Raw genomic sequence first — 25,806 nt, 5'->3', positions numbered from 1 at the left:
TCCTCTGCGCGATCTCGCCGACCATGGACGTGGCCTTAGAACCGAGGATATACGGTAGTTGTCTCCCATTGCTGCAAGATGTCTTATGGCTTTGCCCAGCTTTGTAAATACTGTATCGATCCAAATTCCATTTAGCCTGAAGCTGAAAAACAGGAAGAGCGCGATATCCTCTTGCTGTGTCCTATTGTGTCTTCTGGGTGGTCCTCTAAATAGGTGAACAAGGAAGCCCTTAAAGCTGCAGTTCAGTCAATATCCTGCATGTGTATTTTTTTTAATAAATCAGTTCTGTAGTAAGAAAAAATACTTTTAGCATTTTCTGTTTTAAAAACAACAACTTTGAAAGACTAATTTTCTTGTATTCTATTTTAACAAGCATGCTTGTTGCTATAGCAACGATTTACATTCCCCATATTTAAAGATGTCGCCAAACTTTGCCGATCAATAGACGGAGAACGAATTGACCGGCAGCTATGCAGTTCTTTAGGTAATTAGAGATTGCCCACATGAAACTATTGAAGTAAAAAAATAAATAAAAAAAAAAAAAAAAGACTGAACTGCAGCTTTAATTCAAGACTCATTTGATGTCCCCACTGAAAAGAATAACTTGCTTAATTTAAAAAAAAGTCTTCATGCTATAGGCATGATTACATTTGTTTACGGAAGACATTTTACATGTACTTTTTTTTTTTTTTTTTTTTTTACAACGTTTTTATTGTGTTAAGTAGGATTGTCCTTCTAAACTAAGCTGATCAATAAACCACAGTAAATAACTCAATAGGAGGACGTTTGGCATGCTGCACTTTGACATCTACTTAGTACCGTCGTTCAGCAATAGAGTAGCTATTCAAAATTGAAATTCATGGGAGAACAGATGCAAATGTATATCCCTTTATTAAAGCAAATTAATGTATACACCAAGTACAACCTACAAGGTTTGCAAGCTTATATGTCGTATTCTATTTACTATAATCGTTCAGCTATAAAACTAGGGCAAAAACAGTGCACAAAACATTAGTTAACAGCCCGCAATATATCGGCACTAGAAAAATAAGACTATTTTACCTTTTCAACTCAAATTTAATACATTAATAATGGCATAATAAAACATGTAGCCAAGCACGCTAGGAACAGATTAGCAGTGCTGCGCAGTATTGTTCACCAGCTGCACATACATGACTTTCACATTCCTCCATATACTGTATTCTGCTTCTTCAGCCGTCCCCACCCAAATCTCAATAAAACACTGACACTGATTTGGATGTAACACGGCCACAGCATTTGCTAAATTATGCAACAACCAACTTGCCAGCTAACATTAACATAACACATTACAACTCAGCATCCACCTCATGCCAGCCACTGACACCATAGAGCCAATGGGCACAAAAACACCCAGCCACAGGTTAGTACAAGCCAAGCCGCAGAGCTGCTCTCTTCCCATGTCCCAACGGGGACAGAAACCACATACTTTTGCCACCAACTTTAAGGTAAGGACATCCCGTCTGCTGCGACAACAAAAACATTGTTGATACATGTCAACATGTATAGCAAAGTATACATCACAATAAACATATAACCTAACAAATAATCTTATAATATATACACACACACACACACATATACAGTAGAGACGTGACTATTCTAACACAAACCAGTGGCAATCGCCAAAAAGACCCAGGTACATTCTGGATACATGCCTTAAACTTGCCCCAGCATTTCTGCATTGATTAATGGCCCATCAGATTAACAGCGGGGGTCCCTGGCCGTCCCATTCAAACTGAATGGGACTGCCAGGGACCCCTACTGTATTAATCCGATGGGTCATTAGTCAATGCAGAAATGCCTTAAACTTGCCTTAAACTAGCCCAGCACATACCCAGAATGTAACCGGGCTAGTTTAAGGCAAGCTTTAGAATAGTCGTGGTCTCGTCTGTATATACACTGGCGACACACTTTATTCGAGCTCGGCTAGTCCCACGAATTCGGGTATACCCGGGTGTATTGAGGTTTGTGACTGTTTTCTGCCCGAGTGCATTGGGTTATTTTCCAAGCAGGGATTGAAGCATTTTATTCCCACTGGCTGCAATACTGCACAGTATATATATATATATACTGCATTACAATTCATGAATTTATGCCATCTGGTAGACACGCAAAGCATTGCAGCCTATTAAATCCTAATCATTATCATTTAACAGATCAGCCGCCCGTCAGCCAGGCATGAACCCAGGCTGGGAAGGCAAACGCAACGAGGCTTGTCAGAGGTGAGGAGCGGCGCATTCCAGGTATCTGCCAGGTACATACTGGGTATTTGCTCGAATAAAGTGTGTCGGTGCAGTATACACACACATACACACAATTTATATTATACCAAAGGGCGGGAACTTTCCACCTTGTGCTACCTAAAATTGCTGACCCTACAACCCTCCTAAGTGACCCTCAAACTCCCCCTCTAACCAGCTAACCAACCCTAGGCGTCCTATGCTCCTTCATAACGTAATCCATAACGTAACCTAACTGCAGAGTGTCGTCACTGCAGACATGAGCCCAGTGCGTCCACAGGCTCGTGCCATTTAAAATAAGACATTGGGAGTTGAAAAACAAACAAAACAACTGTTATGCAGGAAATAAACAACATGAATCGTTCAAAATGTACTTTTGATTTTCTACTCTTCGTATTACCTTCTTTAAATACTTGTAAAAGCAAATGTATTAGCCTAACCACTTCCTGCATGATAACCATCCGCCTCCATGCAGTTAGACTAATAATGATGCCTGGCATTGCTTAGCCTTTAGTGCAGATACACTGCAGTGACTGTGCTCACTCTATGTTACCATGGCTCTTTGGCAGAGACATGTTGGTCCTGGCAATAGATGAATGTAAAATCAATACATTAAGTACCATTAGTCTAACGATTGATTGTTGTTATTAGAACATTATGAATGTTTATCAAAATAATTACATGAAAATAAACTTTGGCAAGTAACGAAATGCACTGAATTAAAACTGCAGTTCAGTCAATATCCTGCATGTGTGTGTTTTTTTAATAAATCAGTTCTGTAGTAAGAAAAAATACTTTTAGCATTTTCTGTTTTTAAAAAAACAACTTTGAAAGACCAATTTTCTTGTATTCTATTTTAACAGCCATTTGCTAAGGCACTGCCCCTTCATGTCCTGTCACAAGCCCTGGCACACCCCTTTGTCAGCCCTGCCCTCCCTCTAGCACATGTCAGTTCAGGAGTGCTCATGAATATTCATCAGCTTCCACTGAGAGACAGAAGCAGAAGAAAAACAGATCCCTTCACTAATTATGTCACCAAATTTCGCCTATCAATACATGGAGAACGAATTGACTGGCAGCTATGCAGTTCTTTAAGTAATTAGAGATTGCACACATGAAACTATTGAAGTAAAAAAATAAATTAAAAAAAAAAAAAAAAAAAGACTGAACTGCAGCTTTAAGATTTCTTCCGTAACAAGAGTAAGTATTAGGATGAAATCAGTATACAGAAGCTATATACCATGCATGAAAATAATACATCTCATCCTTGGCATCATAATACAAAACTGAAGTGACCCATACAGCATAGTAATAGAGAAAGACACAAAGACAGGTATGGGAATTATTATTATATTTCTGAATCTAAACAATGAATCTAAATTAATTTATGAAGCTTCCAGTCATTTTATATAAAACTCACCTGCTTTAAGATATATGACTTTTTTTCTTTATTTGCCCTTATTGCCTATTAAAAAAAAAAATGATTGTCCGCCAACGTTCCTGCCAGCTGGCCGATGATCAATGAAGACATTACTGGACTGCACTGGTGCTGAACATGTGCTTTCCAAACATCTGAATAGCGATGTGGGACATTTCTGCTGTACTTCGTTAACGAGAAACAGAAAATGTGATGGCTTCCATGGGGTGAGACACCGGCAAACACACCGGAGATACCGGAGAAATAAGCATATCTGTATATTTAAATGCGCTTATTTAATAGGTATCTCTTTCTCCCGCAAAAGCCCTATTTCAGGGCCTAGATTGAATTGAAGTTTTGCAAAATGTTCATTATTTTTAAATAATGCTGAATTTCACAAAATAAAAACAAAAGTAGGTGAAAAATACAGCAAAGCACTTTTGTAGACATCACACAACTCTGCATATGCCAGGTTGCTTGCCAACTGAACTTGTTGCATAGCAGCATATCACACAGGACAAACTTCAATCAATATACTATATAGTATATATTTATACTATATATAAATATATATTTATAGTCTGTGTAGCCATGTAGCCCCTTGGCTACTAATCTGCCCTGCCCTGCCTAACACATAAGCCCTGGTACCAGTGCAGGCAGTGTTAAATCTACGCCCTGCTGTAGTAAGCAGCTTCTTTGAGGGACAGGGGTGTGTGGCCTGAGGCCTATGTGCCGCCCACCCGGGTCTGAGACCCGAAGCCCCGCCCCTTGTAACAGTGGGGAGTGGCAGTTGGGAATTGACAGTTCAGTTAGGAGTTGTCAGTTAGACAGTTCTACCCTCCCCCCTCAAGGGAGCGGGTCGTTGTTCTTTCCCGTCCCGCAGGGGAGTGGAAGCGGTTACCCCTTACTCCACCAGGGAGTAGGGGAGCAAAGGATAGACCTTTGGGGCCTCAAGCCCTGGGGGCTGAGTCCAGAGACCCTAAGTAGAGTGTACCTGTTGTATGCTGTAATGTACTGTTGTATTATGAAGAATAAAGACCAGTTGCTGCTTTTATACTCCTGCCTGTGACTGCAGTTTATCAGGGGGCGTGCAAGATGTTTTTCCTGCAGGAACTGCACCCAGCTCTGCTGGAAATGGAGGCGCTGCAGAAAGAGCTGAAAATATCCTGAAAGCCTGTCCTGTCTTCCCCACTACCATCGGCGGACACTCAGCAATCCTGTAAGCCTCACAGGGACAGCACAACAAGAGTACAGATAACAGTGAAATCTCCCTTGGGGAACACTTCTTTTATTTAATTTTTAAAAAATATATATATATACAGTGAATAGATGAGAACAAGGCACTCCATCAGGTAAATCAAGGTGGGTGCAAATCCTGTATGAAATAATAGGCAATACGATACCGGATGAGCGAATATCAGAGGCAGCACTCTACGAGGTAGTCAAAAAAGATTTGTATTTAGTGAGACATCATATCCAACGTTTCGGTCCTACACACGGGACCTTTCTCAAGGTGATGTGATATATATACACGCACACATATACATATGTAGCAGGGTACTCTCCCCTGCCTCCGCCCAGACAGTGGTCCCGTCGCTCGGGAGGGTTTGTGTGAGTTGCGTCGGCCATGTTGTTGTTGGCGCAGCCACATACATAGACACTGTGTGTAAGGCAGCGGCCATCTTGAGGTTGGCGCTGCAGGGAGAGGATGTCCTGGCTGTCCAGGATTTCCTCCGTGGACTGGAGGCAGCATGCTCAGTCCTAATGGAGCCTGCGAAGGGAGAGGTAGTGTCCCGGGAGCTAGTCAAGCCCCGCAGACTAGGCCAGACCCGTTCCCCCCTAGGCGCCAGCTAGTCCCCTCTTCACCGTAGTGGAGTGTTGTAGGGCTGGCCAATAGTGAGGGACCTGCCCCCTTAGTGTGAGGAGAAGAGATCCAGCGATGCAGATGGAGCCCGAAGCGGAGGATTCCCCTGGTCGGGTGGAAGTAAGGAGAGAAGGGATTGTGTTGAAGGTCCTGCATCGTGGGATCACGGATGCGGCCTATCTAAAGAATACCCTGGTGTACTCGAGTTCCCAGGAAGGTACCCACGTGCACTAACACTATACGCAGGAGGGTAGCGCTGCCCTCATCTGTACATTTGGGAAGGGGTTGTTCTGCCGGACACCGGGTTTTAGGTGCCCATGGCACCATCAGTATTGTGGGGGGGAGAAGGGACACACAATTACTGTTGTTATTGTTGCCTGCTAGTTATTATTGTGTCTGTACTGTTATTGTGGGGGATACTGTGGGACCACAGTAAAGAGTGTTGCATATACCTTGTTCTGGTTGTGATTTTTTTGGGGTATACTCTATAGGTATACCGGTTTCCGTGAGGGGCTATCTTGCCTTTGCTGGGGTCCTCACGGGTGGAGGCACTGCACTAGCCACCCAGGCGCGGAGGCTTAGGCCTTCTACCAGCTATGCGGAAAAGACGGCAGGGTGATATTTTCACCCCCACGCAGAGGCGGACGCTATCGTGGACGACAACGTTGGATCAGACGGATCCTCCTTGTTATTCTGCAATACCCGGGTGCTGGAGCCCCGGGCAAGTACCTAACCAAGTGCACTAACACTCCACGGGATAGGGCTATCTCCAACCCTTTGGGTGGGCCTTGACATTGGGAAAGGGGCATCAGGGAATTGGAGCCAGGCACCCAATGTATTCTGGGGACACTCACTGTTGGTATCAGGTTGGGGTCTATCTTACTGTGTGGTACAGGGTACCACTATTATTGTGTTCAGTAATGGTTGTTAGCATATATTTGTGTGCATGTATTATTAGTATTGTTCCTGTAAGGGTCCATCCCTCCAAGTCGGGATCCCTTGCAGGTGGAGGCACAGTCACCATAAGACTCAGGTACACCCCAGGCTCCCAGTGGCGGAGGTTCAGGTCTTCTGTGAGCCACAGGTAACGCACCACACACACCATAGTCACCATATCCTCCCTAGGGTGGGGGAAAGTCCGCTACATATACATACATACACACACACACATACTGTATATATATATATATATATATATATATATATATATATATATACATACATACATAGTGGCAAGAAAAAGTTTGTGAACCCCCATGATATTTACGGAAATTCCATATAGTTTTTGCATGATAACCTTCTTGAATAAAAACCAGTCTTTTCTTAAATATGCAATAGGGTTTATATGAACCAATTCCATGTGTTTTGAAACAAAATAATGTATAAATTAGACAAACAATAAGTAATTAAGAGTCAGGGTATGTGCAACTGTAAGTGAAAGCCTGATTTTATCAACTAAATTAATGGGAATAATTAACATCAGCAGTTTAAATAATTAGGTAGATCTTCAGGAATGAGTTTGGGCACCCTATATAAAGATCAGAAACTTTGTGCGTTTGATCTTCATCATACAGTACATGTGTGTGGAAACACGTCATGCCACGATCAAAAGAAATCTCCAAGGCTAATGTGAGTGTTAGTGATTCAACTATCATAAAAAGACTGAACAAGAGTGGTGTTCATGGAAGGATACTGATACCAGTGATCAATGAAGCAAGCCTTAGGCCTGGGACATAGTGGTGTGAGCAAGGCTGAGCCGTGCTGAGCCGCGCTCACACTCGGCACTGAGCCCCTGCAGCCGCAATGAGAGCGGCTTTAGCAGGGGCTCGCGCACGCGTCCGGACGCTTGGGGAAGCGTGTGTCTCACGAAGGTTTCAAATTTGGCGCTCGCCGGAGCGCAGGGCCGGTCACGTGAGCGGTTTGCCCAATGAGGGCGAACCAGCTCCGTGACGTCACTGGCCCGCCCCCGACACGCCCACGGACAGAGCGCTGTGTAAGGCCAGGGAAAGCACCGCTTTCCCTAAGCCTCAGCGCGCCTCCGCACTGATTAAACCAGCATGCCCCAGGCCTTAGGCTAAAGTCATCATCATTGTGATGTGTTTACACACACATGGCCGTGTGAGTGATTTTGTTTTATTCCTTTCATCTCATTTCCCCTCCCTTCACCCACTCAATTTTTAGCAATTTAGGCTATTGTGTGACTTATATTCTGCTGTTTTTCTTTTTTTCTGGCTTGCGCTCGCCCTATTGTGTCTTCATGGAAGGATAGCCAGGAGGAAATTAGAGCGCTAAAAAGAACATCGCTGCCCGTCTGAAGTTAGCCAAAGAGCACATAGATGCTCAAAGAGGGTTGCTGCTGCGTCATTTGACGCGCGTCACCGAAGACAAGGTAGGAGACTTTGCAGAGGCCACACGTGATCCCCTGGCATTTAATTTAAATGCCGTGGGGAAGATCCTCTGCAACTGCTGCGCCTCCCCCCCCCCCACCCCCAGAAAAATCTTGCGCGCCCCCCACTTTGCACACCCCTGCTGTATATAATGAATTCTTTTTGGACAACCAAATGTCGGTTTCAGTATACTGTATGCGTCACTAAAATGGTAACTCATTAAATTGTGTGGTCAATATAAAGCAATATACATTTTTATGCAACAGTTTGTGGTGCATGACTGTTGGTTTTAGTAGCATCTGCATACCAATAAAGTGAATGGCCTCTAAAATGTTTTTATACTGGATATAAAGCATTATAGCATTTGTATCTACAAGAAGCCCTTTGAGAGTAGAATTAGAAGGCCTGACACTGACCCTTACTGCTGTACATATACTGTACAACGAAAACATGCTGTGTGTAAGTGTAGCAGAATTTCCCCCGAACCCAGAAAAGATGTTAACCGGACACCAGGTAGTTCAAAGCAGCAATTACCCATTTTTTTGTGGAGGAGTTATTCTACTTGAAACAGGAGATGCCCCATATCTGTGCCATGGTTCCCCAGATGTTCTGGAACTCATTAGTTCATAAGATATTTGTAGTTATTTTTGCTCTGGTTCTGACACTAAAAAATTACAAATGGCCGTCAGTGCTTTCAATAGAATTTTACAAACCGCAGTGTTGTCAATAGAAAGCTGCAGCCTCATTTCCTGATGATGCAGCTTTAAGCTGGCCTTCGACGCGAGCCATGGACCCACAGACATTTTTCATTTTCCAGCTTGCCCAATTGACAGCCTGTCTGCCGTTCCTGTACTAGGGGCTCCCTGGACATTGCAGTATCATGGATGAGCTCCTGTGAACTTCCCCAGTTCAGATATATTAAAAAGAAAGAAAAAACGCAAGCAGGCGGAACTGGTGCTTTAACGGATCAACTACCTAGATAGGCAGAAAGAGAGAGGAGCTTGTCGTCTCGTTTATGCAATGCTGCCACTGGTCCAGCAGGTTAACGTTTGCTTTATGTTACAGTAACTGTACTTACTGGTTGCAGCGACTAAAGTAAGCTAATTACCAGGCTTACTCAACAACTTATATTAATCTTATGATCATGGCCAAGTTATCAGGCCCACATTGCTTAAGAGGCCTAGGCTGAGTCTGCTAAGAGGTTATTTCCCCTTTGGGTTTGAAACTTCTTCTCTGGTTCTTTTCTGTGCTTGCAAAACTTAGTCTGGACAAATAGCAAACACTATTTCCCTTCATGCTAAGTGTGGCTATTACCTACATGCGACGTGTCTGCAGACAGGTCATCTATCTTCAGCATCAACTACCACAAAACTTTGTTTTAAAGCACTAGTTTTCATTTTAAGAACAAATAAGATGGCACGGTCGCTTTATCCTTAACCAATCACACAAGAGATGCTGCAAAATAAAACATGAATTTAGGTCAGTGTTTATCAGCAGGGGTTCCAAGGAACCTGTGGGTTCCCCGAGCACCCCTAAAGAAAGCCCTGGACTTGTACGGAAGGGGCCCCTCCTCTAAAGAGCCATGATGTGAGGCCATGGGGAGGGGTTAAGAGGTACTTAGGGCAAGCGGGAAGGATCTTAGCTTCCTCTTTTTTCTAGGATCTACTGAAGCGAAGTCAGATTCTTCTGTTTTCTGATTCCTGGCTGGGTCCCTAGTGGGGGATAAATATGAGATATTTATCTGTTGTAATAAATAAAACTGTGACCATTCATTTCTTCAAAGAAGCTGTATGGTGGTTTTATTGGGAAAGGGAGAGGTGTCCAGCCCGAGGAATGGGTAAGTCAAGTGTTCCAATGCAATTTTCAGGCAATTTGAAAATTGTATCAAATACAGAAGAATTTACAATGCATATGATGTCAGACGCGCTATTAGAGTGGGTCGAGGGTTTCTTACAATGCATCTGATCTCAGACTCGCTATTAGAGAGGGTCGAGGTTTCTTACAATGCATCATGTCAGGCGCGGTATTAGAGAGGGTTGGGGTGCCACCGAATTTTACAACATACTGTAGGGTTCCCCAACCAAAAAAAGAATTTCACCCCTCCTTGCTCCATAGTATAACTCCAAATTAAATGCAGCACCCCCTTGCAATATTCAGGAGCAAAGAATGAATTAGTATTTAGCTTTATCCTATATATTTGCTGAAACATCAAAAACATCTATTCTAAGCCACAGATGTCTGTCTTTTGACTCTGGAAAAGAAATGAACTATGTCTAAATCATTTAATTTTAAATGTAATTTTGTATAACTCCTATTATTTAAATATATCTTCTAATGCAAGACTCCTGACTTGGAAGAAAGACAATTTTGTATTTTTTCGAAGTGCCCTCCTCCCGACGAGCCAATCAGTAAAACACACTTCATTAGTGCACAATTGCTGTGAATTACTAAAAAGAGAAAGAAAGTCAGCTGTAAAATGTTTAATTTTTTTTTTTTACTATACATAAATAACTATAAATTTTAATACTCGGAGAATCATAGTTTACCACTGACTGCATATATATTTTTCCACTGTATCGCTAGGGAACCCAAGACTTGTAGTCAATAATATCTTTTATTTATAGAACATCCTTGACATCTGAAATGATTTACACTAATTCTTCAAAGGACATTTGGCACAGCCACTTTATAATTGAAAACCTGCAAAAAAATACTGTATAGCAGCCTCCATGGAGTGTGCCGTTTATGTACTATGCATAGGTGAACCTAATGCTACAGTTAAACATGAGAAGGCTATAATCACAGAGCTTCTCCATCACCAGCAGTCACTTAGGGACAAATGATTGGCATACACCTGTAACTGTATTCTGCTGTTAAAAAAAAAAAAAAGCCATTTGGAGCTTCCACTATATCTGATTAGAGAAGATATGACCATGAAACAACTTTTTTTTTTTTTATATATATATTTCAGAATACCGAACGACCTAATATAATGAATAATTTAATTTGGAAAAAATGAGAGACGGCCTTCTAAAACTAAAATCTTCAAAGTGGTCAGCGCCACGCAGGATCACCGCTTGAAGAAAAGAAAAAATATGTGGACACCAATAAATTTGAAATCAGCATTAAATGGACAAGCAAACTCTCTTGGGAGATTAATATGATAACGCTAAATGTCACCATTATCCATTAAACAGATTAAAGTCTTCTAAAGGTACTGCTGACAGCAGAGGTTTACATTATGATTAAATACTGCCAGCAATGGAAAAAATAATTTGTGTGACAGCTTTTTTTTCCATTTGGAAATGTAACTAATATTTTACGTATATTTCCTTCCGATGCCAGCTCTGTCGATATCTCTGTCAACGTTAATTTGCTTCATTAAAGATGTCAGATTGTGATGATTTAGTGTCGGTGTGAAACGAAAATCTATTCTAATTAGATTGATGTATCTATCATGCTTATGACATTACACCCCATCATTACTTATTGACTTTCAGCGGAATGCTAGACTAATATTTAAAATATTAGTGGGAATAAAAGAGGAGAGAGAGGAATGAGAGGAGAGAGAGGAGAGAGAGGAGAGAGAGGGGAGAGAGGGGAGAGAGAGGAGAGAGAGAGAGGAGAGAGAGAGAAGAGAGAGAGAGAGAAGAGAGAGAGAGAGAGAGAGAGAGAGAGAGAGAGAGAGAGAGAGAGAGAGAGAGGAGAGAGAGAGAGAGAGAGAGAGAGAGAGAGAGAGAGAGAGAGAGAGAGAAAGAGAGAGAGGAGGAGAGAGGAGAGAGAGAGAGAGAGAGAGAGATGGCTATCCACACACACAAAGTTAGATTATGGACAGTACAAAATAGAAATAAACTGACAGATTTGTACTAAAATGCCAACAATTCACATGCAAATAGTTTAACTTCTACACGTCACGAATAATTAACCAGGAAAATAATGAAGTAATAGCTCATATAATGAAAAATTACTGCAAAAAAAAATATATATATATAGGTATGGCCCTTGGGTGAATATGCAGATCTTTAGGAAATCATTTGTCTCTAGAAAATGAGATTGGCAAGATATGATTAAGTTTTTTTCACTCCCAAATAGCTGTACAAAAAAACCAGCGAAACAACGCATGGCTTCATTTGTGCAAGTCAGAATTTATGATTACAGCCTCAGTTAATATTGGTGAACACTACAGTAATTGCAAATTGGGACATATTTCTCTGAAAAGATTAAAATCAAATATTTGCCTTAAAGACACAGCATAATTTAGCAACAATAGTGTAATACAGTAAAATAACTCACTGCTGTTGTTCGGAACATGTATTTAGGCAGTGGTATCTGTTAATGGACCAGCTTTTATGCGCTTTGTAAATTAAATGATAGTGAACAGGTTTGAAGTTTTAATTTGTATTTACATAACTATTAAGCATGCAAAGTCGTAATGCATCTTATTGACCATTCAACTGAATGGAACAAATGTGAAAAGTGAATGTTCTGTAAACTGCCTTATGGCTAAGCCCTGCTTAGTAAATATGCCCTGTAAAGCCTTTTCGTTTTCCTTCTCATCTTAGTTAAGGAAGGAAAAAAACACTCACAGTTTGAGCTCGGTTACGAATTCTGAGGTGGGTAGGGTTTGCAAACTAAGGGGTAATTGTATACAGTGTATGCTACACCAGCCATTCGGGCTGGTTTCGTCTGAAAACCACCATTGACTTTAATGGGGATATTAGGCCAAAAACAGCCCGAACAGCAGCTTCAGAGTATATACAGTTACCCTCTAAATCTCTCACGATTGCCTAGCTCCAAATATGAGACAGTCCCGATGGGATTTAGCATGTTGTCCGAGAAACAGTGTGAGTGGCAAATGCAGATATTTTGTGTTTGCAATCCACTTTTCCTCTATCTCCCATGGTTATTAGGGATGTCTAGTAAATGGGATCATGCTACAGTGTCATTTTATTATAACCCTTTATTGTTACAGGGACCTGAAAATCATGGGCCTGACTGGCACAATCTTCCATTTCCACTGCTACCATTTCAGATCTGTCCACCCATTTCAAATGTTCTTTCTACTCCAGCAACTAAATCGCCCCTGTGTGTGTGTGTGTGTGTGTGTGTGGCAGGGGGGGCAGTGGACAGGAGGGGGGGGGGGGCGGACAGTGGACAGGAGGGGGGGGGACAGTGGACAGGAGTGGGGGGGACAGTGGACAGGAGGGGGGGGTTGCTTAAAATTTCCGGGTCCCTCCTCTCCCCCCCCCCCTCTCTCTCCGCTCCCCCCCCCTCTCTCTCCGCTCCCCCCCCTCTCTCTCCGCTCCCCCCCCCCTCTCTCTCCGCTCCCCCCCCCCTCTCTCTCCGCTCCCCCCCCCCTCTCTCTCCGCTCCCCCCCCCCTCTCTCCGCTCCCCCCCCCTCTCTCTCCACTCCCCCCCCCTCTCTCTCCACTCCCCCCCCCTCTCTCTCCACTCCCCCCCCCTCTCTCTCCACTCCCCCCCCCCCTCTCTCTCCACTCCCCCCCCCTCTCTCTCCACTCCCCCCCCCCTCTCTCTCCACTCCCCCCCCCCTCTCTCTCCACTCCCCCCCCCTCTCTCTCCACTCCCCCCCCCTCTCTCTCCACTCCCCCCCCTCTCTCTCCACTCCCCCCCCCTCTCTCTCCACTCCCCCCATGCGCAACTCCGGTCACACACACACACACACACACACACACACACAGTGGACAGGAGGAGGGGGGGGGGTAGGGAGAGTGGAACGTCCGGCGATCCGAACAGGCGGCTCCCCACCTCCCGCCAGCCGTGACTGCGCACCACCGCACCCCCCCGCGCCCATCTCCAACCCCACGCGGGCAAGCAAGGGAGCGCCGTGGGGAAGGGGACCAGAGGGAAGTGCATGTCCCGCGCGACCGCCACTGCCCTGTTCCCCCCCCCCCCACTCCCCCCCATGGCATGTTCCGCAGCGTGCGGCGGCTCACCGCGGGTGGGGGGGGAGGGGGGGGTTGTTGTTGCGCTCACCTTGGTTGTGAGTGAGGGGGGAGGAGCCTGAAGTTGGCGGCTGGGGCAGGAGGGCCGCGCCGCACTTCCCCTCCGTCCGGGAGCCGGTTGGGAGCGAGGGGGGAGGAGCCTGAAGTTGGCAGCTGGGGGCAGGAGGGCCGTGAGGGTGAGTGTGATGGGGGGTTGATGGGGGCGGGGTGGGGGGGAGAGGACAGAGATAGTGTGTGTGTGTCTCTCTCTGCGGGTGAGAAGAGAGTGGCAGTTGGGTGACGTCATAGAGGCACCAATCTGATTGGCCAGAGGCTGAGGACCAGATCAGATTTGCCGCATCTAGGACCAGACATACAAGAATCAGTTTTATAATATATATATATATATATATATATATATATATATATATATATATATATATATATATATATATATATATATATATATATATATATATATATATATATATCCCTGCCTCCACCTCGTGGTGTAGGTCAGGGATGCACAAACTTTTCTCCCTGCGCCACCTGCCTGCTCACCCCCCGCCGGGCAAGGAGGGTTGCACCCACACACATATGTGTGTAAATATATATATACATACACACGCGCTACGTTGTGCGTAGTGATGTCACTCCGGTACACACGCTATCACCGAAGCACAGGCACGAGTGTAGCTGGCACCTCCAGGTGATTCACGGACACTTTACCAACGGGGAAGGCAGGGAGCTCCCTGAGTACAGCACCGCTGGAGTCCGGTGGGTGAGGGGTTGTTCAGGACCGTGTCTACTACTCTCTACCGTCGAGCTCCCAGGTACCTCCAGTATCGTGCCATTGGTAGTGTGCATGCCTTACTGCTTCCGCCACACATCAGACTGGTGATTATTCTACTGCTGGCAAACGGACTGCTGTATACCCTGATAGTGACGTCACCACGATTGAGATTTTAACTCACAAATGCTGTTTATATTTGTCCTCTTGTGAGTGCAAGTCCAAGAGACCTTCTTTTTTTATCATTAAATGACCCATACAGTATCACGCTATGGAGCTTGCGCTTCTTTTTCTCTTTATATATATATATATATTTTTCTGTGTATATATATATATATATATATATATATATATATATATATATATATATATATACACAGTGGTTGACAAATCACCAAAAAATCTACTCGCCGAACAAAAAAATCTACTCGCCACCTTGTACCACACGTGTGCTGCTTGGGCCAATAGGAGCTCGCCACGATGTTAAATCCACTCGCCCGGGGCGTGCAAATGTATAGGTTTGTCAAACACTGTATATATACACACACACACACACATGTATATATATATATATATATATATATATATATATATATATACATATACATATATATATATATATATATATATATATATATATACATACATACATACATGCATACATACAAATATTTTTTTTCTTATCTGCAATAAGTGGAAAAAAAAAAGGATAAATAACGTAGCACTACAAGAACAAAAAGGTGGACTTTAGCATTAATAATGTATTTGCCTATCATAAAACGGATGTATAGCGGGTACTCCTACACGTGTCACGCTCACAGGCATTTTATTAAGTGGACCCTGCCAGCCATACAAACATATGTTAAAGTTGCAGATCGGCTCCTATACAATCCACTGTACATCATGAAAAATGTCACCCTGGCCCTTATGACGTACACTGTATATCATAGCCAGTCCTTGTTTTATTGGGCTGTTCACATTCTGAGCTCCAATGGAATGCTGATCGCGAACTACACTGACGGGGCGGACCCTCCCCTTCCTCTTCACTTCTGTTCTGGCGACGAAAGCCTAAAGGCATCACGTGATTGTTCAGAGTGATTCGTCAGTGCCGAAGGGTCTGTGGCCACGAAGGTTGCAGAACTCCGTGGCCCTAAGGGATGATTACTAATTTTATATATTCAAAATGTTTACTTTCTTTTCAAATGAATGATCCAGGGCAACTTCGGATTTCCTTAATGAAATTTAATCAGTACTAAATAATGTTTTGTACCGATTCAATTTCATTAAGGAAATCCGAAGTTGCCCTGGATCATTCATTTTTCTCCCTATACTGGATTTTTAGACAGATATCCCTGAACCAGGAGCACCGGTGAATTGCAAGTATTTCTACCTTATTCTATGTGGTGGGCAGCTCCCCTTCCCCTATTACTTTCTTTTCAATACATTTAAAATATATATTTTTTTCTTCCTTTCCGCTACAAAGAGAGAATATGTAGTATACACCAAAACATGGGCTATAGCATGACTAGTACACAGACAACGTGTAAACATAACACAATGTGATTAAAAATAAACTTGATTCATTTCTCAAAGTTTCCATCCCAAGAACCTTCCTAAAAAAGCGATTTATTTTCCTTAAAATCCTTTCAAGCAGATTTACATTTTTATTAGAGTTAACTAGATGACTAGTATTGGGAGAAAGAGTGGCTCGGCGAGTAAAGACACTGACTCTGCAAACAATGACACCGAGTTTGAATTAGGAGGACATGGTTCTAATCCCAATGTCCGCTGCTTGTGACCGTGGGAAAGTCACTTTGTCTCCCTGTGCCTCAGGCACCAAAATCATAGATCGTAAGCTCAGGGACTGTGTCTGTAATCATTCCTGCGTGCCGCGTACCGCGCACTATACTGTAATTGTGAAGCGCTTTCAGTCCCGTTGGGAGAAAAGTGCAATCTTATACTATATTAGTGAAAGCACTGTATGTTTGCCTGCCTGCCTGCATGCATGCATGCATGCCTGCCTGCTGGATGTCCGGTGTCCCTAGGGACAATGCCATTGCACCTTTGGCCTGTCACTCCGCCTCAGGCCATGCCCGCCCCCGCACCATGCCCGCCCCCGCACACCTGTCATTGGTCGGCCATGCCCGCCCCCCCGCACCATGCCCGCCCCCGCACACCTGTCATTGGTCTGCGGCCAGCACCCCGCACCATGCCCGCCCCCGCACACCTCTCATTGGTCTAAGGCCAACAACACTGACACACTGTCACACCCCTCACTGAGCTACACCACTGACACACTCTACCACCCCTCACTGAGCTTTGGGAATCGCTGCACCTAACCCTAACTGCTCTGAGACATTTGCACAACTGACAGATTTGAAACTTTTTTGGGACAACCCTGACCACCTGCTACCTCACCACCTTCTAACAATCAGGTACAGAGTCTTCTCTCTATAAATACTCTTCTCTCTATAAATACACCCACATCCACACACCGCCTCTTCAAAACACCACCCTCGCACACCCCCACCCCACACTCTGCTCCAGGGCTACCGACTCAGCATTAACCACCATTAAACACCCCTCCCCCCCCCCCCCCCGCTCATCACCTCCACCGCATGGTGCTCATCCGGAGGCATACTGACTTGCCATTAACACCCCCCCCCCCCCTCACCTCCACCACGGACACCATTATTAACCCCCCCCCTCGCTGCTCACCTCCACTACGGACACCATTAACCCCCCCCAAACACCACCCCCCCCCCGGTCCTCACCCCGGTCCTCACCCCGCTCCTCACCTCCACAACGCCCACCGCATGGTGTTCATCCACACCCATACCCCCCGCTCCTCACCTCCAGCGCATGGTCCTCATCCGGAGCATGAAAGACGCCATTAACCCCCCCCCCCCCCCCCCGCTCCTCACCTCCACCGCATCCTGCTCATCCGGAGTAAAATACACGCCATTAACAACACCCCCCGCTCCTCTCCTCCACCGCATGGTGCTCATCCGGAGCCACAAAGACGCCATTAACCTCCCCCCCCCCCCGCTCCTCACCTCCACCGCATCCTGCTCATCCGGAGTAAAAAACACGCCATTAACAACACCCCCCGCTCCTCTCCTCCACATCAAATACACTACTCTCAACAATGGACATAAACATATTTCAACAAGCCTTTACAACAATTACATTTTCATAACTAACAACCTTAACAATTAACATACACTTAACAAAATTTCCCTCATATACATGTGCTTTCTACTCTTTTTCTTTCACAATACAATTTTTATATATATTACATAACATTCACATAACATTACAAGTTTACAATACAACATTTACACATACTTATTCACGCTTCACATCCCGGGCAACGCCGGGTCTCTCAGCTAGTATGAAATAAAGTTATTATTCAGTGAAGAAAAATGCTTGAACTAGACTTTAATCCCCATCATTGTAAAAGACTTAGGGCCACCCATTCCTGCATTTTTGCGCGTATGCTTCAGGAACACCTTTTTCCTCTAGTAAACTGTTAATGAAAGTCTCTTTACAATTGTATACTAACATTTTATGTAACGTTGTAGTCAAATAACATTGCTACCTGTAGTAGCAATGTGTACTGTAAATGTCATAAGCCAGTGGACACAGATAAACGTTAGTAGCACAGCACCCCTTGAAAATGCCAATATACCATGTTTCTGTGCAGTCACCGCAGTTCGAGATTTACTCAGGAACAATTAACACAGCAGTTGATTCCTTGCTAATCCATCATCCCTTACCTTTCTACAACGTTCGCCATTAAAGCAATGTCTAAATGGAAATGAACACGATTGCATTTTTTTTCACTGTCGTATATGAAATGAAATTCACAAGTCCTTGCGTTGTATGTCATTACACAATCACATCATTTAAACCTAAATATAGCAATTAAGTACAGGTACAACAAATAGGGGGGAAAAAGCGGATTGTGCTAAGCTGCCAACTCTTCATTATTCAGCATGATCAAAAATGGTAAAGTACATACTGGACACAACTGCTGTCCCCTCACTGGATAAAGTGGTAATGTAATGCTGATAGGTTCTGGGCAGCATCCACTGTGAACACTTTCACATGCAAAAGCTGCTCTGCACACTACTGTAACAGCAGTCTCATAATCAGCTCAATGGGTCTGATTACATTTTATCTACTATTCCAGTCATTTTAGTTTCATATTACAGCTATGCAAAATAAAAAGGAAATCATAATAGGAGGAGCACTGTATTCCTTTCCATAAGCTCACAATCATTCACGGCACAATTATTCTATTCAAATTGTGCCACCGTAACCTTTACGCTTGCAGCTGATGCTGGTGAGAAGGCATCAGCACAGGAGCAACGTGAGCTGGGGGCTCCATCAAAACGGATCACTGAACAGAAAAGGCGCCAGTAGGTTATTTGTCTCTAAATGAAAATGTAATTGAGGATAAAACCGTAACAAATGCCAAAATAGAACAACAAATTCCATCAGGGAATCTGGGAGGAGGGCCACTATCGTTTGAAGAATATCCTTATTATGGAAACAATATGAACAAGACCACCTACAGAGCTGTAAAACAACAAGCCCCCGAAAACCCTTATTTAGTCAAATGGTTAGCAGCCGCATACAAAGTAAGACATACTGTAGGTCAATGATTCTTTCTATATTTGACATCGATGTCGAAAACTGGAGTAAAATTACAAAAATAGATGCAGAACCTGAATTCTAATCCTATATGCACATAACTGAACTGGTATCGCCTGATATAATCACCCCCTCAGTGATGCAGGTAGGACAAAATATGTTGACAATTTACCTTTGCCCTGCAAAAGGAACCAGCAACGCATTGGCCTCTCAGGCAGTGAAGGGTTTACTGTTGAAGGATTCCCAATCGGAATGTCTCCTGTAGTGTACATTTTATAACAAAAGCACCCTATTTGAAACCAGGCCATTATGGTGTTTGCATTGTAAAGAAGTACTGCAGCGCGGGATTAAAGTATTTTGTTATAACACAGAATATCAGAAAGTTCTCCCACTAGAGGTGACAATGAACCCTGCTACATCTGTACTGTTATACATATGTAACCCCATCTCTTGCTTACTACCGTATAGTTGCTACTAAGGGTTTAAAGGAGACATCCAGAATGTTTAAAAAAGAAAAGAAAAAAAGTTTGAAGCAGGGGGTATCCAGGGCTGAACTCCATTAATTTCAACTCAAGGGCCCCCTGCATCCTGAGATACTTACCTCTGAAAGGGGTGCTGGTATCGCTTCAGCTTTCTGCAGTTTAAAGCTCCCGATTCACATGGGCCAATAGGAAGCCACACGTGATGATGTCACAGCTTCCTATTGGCCCGCAGGGCTCGGGAGCTTTGAAAATCAGCTATAATGTGAACCCTGGATTGGCTACTGGCACCCACTGCGGAGGTACGTACCTCTGGAAACAGGGGGACCCTGAAGCTGAAATTAATGGGGTTCAGCTCTGGAGATTCCCTGCTTCAATGCTGTATAAAACGAAATGAAGATGAAATAAAACAATGTCTTGAATTGCCTCTAAAAGTAACATTTGGGCATTCCGTCTCACTGTCGCTAGTATAGCATAGTGCAGTACTGTAGTGGCTTAGGTCCCATAGTATAAATAGCCAGTCCCCTTTCTAGTTTCAGTTTAGTGTGAGTTTTTAATTCTTTGTTCCTTTAGTTTATAGTTCAGTGTTTTAGTTTTGCATTGTGAGTTGTGTTGTTAGATTGCAGCTTTAATTTTACATACTGCTGCAACTGTGCTACTAGAGATCTCAAACCTTGGGAGGTGAACTAGAAGCAGCTACAGCAGTGCTGTACTTGAGTTACTCTGTGCCAGCCCCACAAGACTACCCGAGTATCGGGGCAACGGAACAAAGATGGGTCCCAATAAAGGTACGCCCTAGTTCTAAGCTTAGAAGACCCTTAATACCTTAAGTAACCTGCTCCCTAAAGTTCAGGCCTGGGAATGGGAGATGTTATAGCTGCTATAAGAAATAGAAGAAATTATTGTTGCTGTTGAATGTTTTGCTATAATTATTTATTTACTTATTTTAATAAATGTCACTGGTGTTCATTTTTTCATCCCTATGCAATTGCCGCCCAGGTTCAAGAGCCTGTGACCCGCTTGCCATCTCCCCTGAGATCAGAGCTGAACATCTAAGGCCAGGTCCATAGTGCCTTCGCCTGTGCGGAGGCGTGCGCGGCCGTGACGTCACCCGCTTGAAGCGGGTGCGTTTTTTGGCCATAGTACGAGTGCCGTCAGTGGGCATGTCTAGGGGCGTTACAGTGACGTCACGGAGCTGGTTCGCCCTCATTGGGCGAACCGCTCACGTGACCTGTCTGTCACGCCGAGAAATCAGTTTAACCGATTTCTCACTGCTTCCGCGCGGACGCGCCCGAACGCCGCATGGACGCGAACACTGCCTTAAGGCAGTCTGTTTGCTCAGCGTGCGGACGCCTCGGCACGGTCTGCAGTACCATGGCCCCAGCCTAACAGTGCTACGGCTGTTGTCTCGGAGCAGCTGATAAGTGACCATTTTGCACATACTCCAGCGGGAGGGTTATTGGTAGTATGCCCAATAATGACAGGTATAAATGCAAAACATATGACATTGCAGAACTGGAACATTTCGAATGTAATGGCATAATGTTTAACTACAAATCTGCTATAAAAAAGCAACAGACGAAGTTCATACCATCTTTTATTCACTAGGCAACAACTTCTACTGTAGACATTTTTTTCATTTGTTTTTAGATGATCAAACTGTAAATTGCAAACACCAATATTTGACTTAATATATTTTGTGTTGACATTATTCAAGGTCATGTCTAGTTGAAAAAAAAATATCACATATCTTTTTGATGGCCTATACACAATCATTTTCTTCTGTGCTTGGTTATGAGCTTAACCAAGCTGTTATTGTCACATTGGAATTATATTACATCTATCAGTTGTTTTCTCTAGATGTCATTAACTTTGGCCTGTTCCTTATCTCCAATCTGAAGTTAATTCCCAGGGCAGCATGTTCCTTACTGGTTTCAGGGATTAAATGTAAGGGTTTATGAAGAAAAGCCGCTTTTGGTACAATGCTATTACACCATGATAGCTTACTCATAAATTGTAAGCTCTGAAATGTTACATCAGGCACACATACTGTTCATTTTAAATAAACAATATCTCATTGCTGAAATATAACAAGATTATTTTTGGCACGGCCATTAGGTCATAAAGTGTCGGTGTTATCTTTTTATGACACAAAGGTTAAAGGGTTTAGGCACGAGCAACATAGGGAGATACGTTTACAAATGACCAGGCAAAGTTATTTTTCTGATGCCTTTTGGCAATTGCAAACTTCAGTTCAAAGAGCTTTTTACATACAATGCCTCTCAGAAAAGGCAGAACTGCACATGCAGTGCTAGGTAGCTACCGTCTACACAACCTGTACAAAAGGGCAGCTACCATAGAAATACAATATGCCCCATGTGAATAATGTTCCCATCCATAGTAAATGTACCTGCAAAATTCTACACAACATGACAACCCTGAGGCTATGAAAAGAAACTTGCACTGAATTAAAGTGACTTCAATATTCTTCTCCACCGTTATTTTTTTTTTAAAGGTATCACTCCCTTAACTCAGTCGATCTCTTCAATAAAATGTATTGACTCCCTTTCTCCTGTCCTGATCATGTACTCTATTCTGGTATAAATGTTTTGTGTGTGCGGACTCCAATGTGATTATCTCAAATCTGGTTTATAGTTCAGTGGCAATTGCTGCCACACGCTTTCCCCGAGTTACATCTGAGTCCCTAACTAGACTGTATGAAGCTCAGCACATGCTACACGACATGCATTATTTGTTGCATATATTTATTTATTAAACATATATTTGGCATGCTCTCCCTTCATTGAAAATATAATTGCTGGGAATCAATCTTTCAAATACAAGAGTGTATGCAAACATAACACGACAACATATTTATGTGTAATGCAATAGACATGTAACCCAGGAAATCGTCATTTCAGATTGTGCACACTCTTGAGATGCATGCACAACGTATTAATTGTACGCACTTTGTTGCCTTTACATGTACAAAAGACAATGCCATGTCTCAACTGACAGTACAGCTCTTACATAGATTCTACAAGTGGAAGTTACATGCGTCTTCACTTGGCTGTACTGTACGTCACCTCTTCTGCTCTCTTCACTCTAAACTAAAACCTGGCAGTCACAACATGACAACTATAAAGGCTGCTCTCACGTATGATGGTCGTTCTCTCTCACACATCCCACTCCCCAATGGTCAGGGTGGTGGTATACTGTATGTCTCTTCCTCTCTTCCCAACCCCGATTTCAGCTTTTTTTCTAAGTCCCCATCTTGTTCATCCAGACTACCTTTTCGACCCTGTCTCTGTGTGACTGTGATCGAATCGACCCCCTACCTCTACATCCTCCAGCTCCACTTTCGTCCCAAGTTTATCGTTTTTATTTAGTATTGCTCTTATCTGCCTCACAAATGCAGTCCTGTACAGGACCCCATTGGACTAATGGCAGTAATATATTTAATACATTACAAGTAGGAGACTAGCGTATTTTTAAAGAGTCCAGCATTAATTATTAATAATCATTTTTTCCGATTAACCTTGAAAGTTTTGCTGTCATTGCTTGTAAGCTTTACAACCCAAAGTTTATATTGTTTTACTGTCATCTCTGCATTATCTCTCTCTTATCCTATGTCTTTGTTATTAGTTATTACCTCTTCTCTTTACACACTCTCTCTAGGTGACCTGATCACTTCTCTTGGGTTAAAATATCACCTCTGTGCTGATGAAACACACATTTACCTTTCAATCCCTAACCTTACACCTGCTGTACAGAACAAAGTCTCAGAAAGTCTCTACACTACAGTAGATCATCCTGGATGGCCCTCCGCCAACCTAAATTTAACATGTCAAAGACGGAGCACCTTACTTATCCTCCCAAGCCTGGCCCCATTGCCCCCTTTCACATTACGGTTGGCAGTACTATCAAACACCCAGTATCACGAGCACGCTGCCTAGGGGTCACATTTCACTCCTCGCTCACATTCTCCTCTCACATTCACAATGCAGCTAAACTTGTTGTTTTTTCCTCTATAACATTGCAAAGATACACCCTTTCCTTTGTCGTTCTCCTTCTAAAACTAACACATGCCCCGAATCTCTCCCGTTTCGACTATTGCAACCTCCTACTGCCCGGCCTTCCTGCCTCTCACCTGTCTCCCCTACAATCTATTCCAAATGCTGCTGCTTGAAACATTTTACTCTCTCCTAAACCTGTCTCAGTGTCTCTTCTGCGGAAATCCCTCTCCTGGCTTACTTTCAAATCCCGTATTACTTACAAAATTCACCACTTCACTTTTAAGGCTATACACTCTTCTGCCCCTCCCTATATCTCAGCCCTAATTTGTTGCTATACACCTGCCCGACTCTTGCGTTCTGCTCAAGGATGTCTTCTGTCTACCTTTTTTGTATCTAAAGCCCTCACCCTGCCTATAAAATCTCCCTCTTTGCCCCCAGGCCCCTGGAATGCCCTTCCCCTCAACATCCGACTAGCCCCCTCTCTATTCATCTTTAAGACCCACCTTAAAACATTGTTGCTTGGGCATGAGCGGCCTGGCTTTTGGTGTCCTCTTTTATAAATAAGGACTTCCGGTAACAGTAATTATGACCTTTGCAAAAGATGCCCACGGACCCAGAAATGTTGCACTTTGTAAGTATGTGTCCAAACTGTTAAGATCTTATGGGACTCTGCTGCGTTATTGTTTTTTTAGACACCCTGTGAGGGACACTCATTAAATAGCAGCTACTTGGCTGCTTTAAAATTGGCTTTGGTTACACGATTCTTTATTTTTTAACTTGGTGTATTATTGAGTGCTGATCCAATTCCTTCACTAATGTACTAACTTTTTGATTTTAAGTGGTAGGGGCACAGGATCTGAGCAGCAACCCAATCCAGGTGAGGTCTTTCTCTGCATTATCTCGAAAATCTTACATTTGGTGACCTCATAGTCTATTTTTTTCTTTCTATACCAAATAAGTAAACATGGGAAGGATGTTGATCCAGGGAGTAATCTGATTGCCAATTCTTGGAGTCAGGAAAGAATTTATTTTCCTGTTTATGAGATATCATTAGATGCTATTTCACTGGGGTGTTTTTGTTTGCCTTCCTCTGGATCAATATACTGTAAGTACGGATATAGGATAGAGAATCTGTCATCTAAATTTAGCATAGGTTGAACTTGATGGACATATGTCTTTTTCAACCTCATCCACTGGGTAACTATGTAACTGAATTAAACTTGATTTTGCATGAACACATCCTAAACATCTAAACTCTTGTGCTACTGGTTATCGCATCTTGTTTCTATAGTGTCCTATGGGATGATATTTCTTCCCTGTGTAGCAGAAAAGCAGATCCTGAGAAATATGATGAAAAAAAAAAAAATACATGCTAGAGGCCTCTCCTCCTTACAGTCATCAAAAAAAAGGTTTTGTTTGTTATCCTCCGTTGAAGGAGAAGCAGTGCGGCTTCTGAGAATAAAACAAACAGCTGTATTGAGCCATTCTGCATCATGTAATGTACATTGCAGCATTGTTTCAAATGTAAACTACAGCTTGCCAACATAAATTGTCTTCAAATATATGTATATAAAGAGAATGAAAGTAGTGACTGTAAGCAAGGGTCGTTTCTACTGAGAACTTCTGCATATCCACACAGCCCAATCAAAGACAGACAAAGGCGCAATGCAATAGAAACCACCATACACATTGCTCTGGGTTTAATGTCATTCCTGAGACATAGATTTTATAATATGTCTGAATAAAACTGTCTATTCAGTTGATCACAAGGTTGTAACTATGTTACACAGAACCAATCTATTTCACATTACTGGTTTCGAAAGACACATTTTGCCTTATGCTTCTTCATCTAATAAAATGATTACTGCCATGTTGTACCCCGGGGGGTTTGGGGGTGATGGGGACCCCCATCGCGTCATTTGACACCGGAGCCGAGCGGAGGGGAGGTGGGGCGCGAGCAGGCAGGGGGG

General features: G+C 43.3%; 1 protein-coding gene and 1 long non-coding RNA gene across 15 annotated transcripts in view; one reads left to right on the top strand and one right to left on the bottom strand.

The window, feature by feature from the left end:
- Positions 1-25,806, bottom strand: part of PTPRM (protein tyrosine phosphatase receptor type M) — a 791,475-nt gene that overhangs the window by 652,985 nt on the left and 112,684 nt on the right. Inside the window, exon 1 of one of the 14 annotated variants that reach the window (XM_075585345.1) lies at positions 3,703-4,458. The exons of the other annotated variants lie outside the window; for them this stretch is intronic. The gene's annotated coding sequence lies outside the window, so the exon portion shown is untranslated. Of the gene's footprint in view, positions 1-3,702; positions 4,459-25,806 lie in introns of those variants that run through there. 14 annotated transcript variants of the gene reach the window in all.
- Positions 4,536-11,302, top strand: LOC142486891 (uncharacterized). The gene is made up of 3 exons (XR_012799072.1): positions 4,536-5,061; positions 7,833-7,952; positions 10,922-11,302. It is a non-coding gene; the product is annotated as an uncharacterized LOC142486891 (long non-coding RNA).

This window comes from Ascaphus truei, chromosome 2 (genome assembly GCF_040206685.1).
Source record: "Ascaphus truei isolate aAscTru1 chromosome 2, aAscTru1.hap1, whole genome shotgun sequence".
NCBI classification, from domain to species: Eukaryota; Metazoa; Chordata; class Amphibia; order Anura; family Ascaphidae; genus Ascaphus; species Ascaphus truei.
Note: the sequence above shows the minus strand (reverse complement) of the source record. Positions and strands in the feature narration are given on the sequence as shown.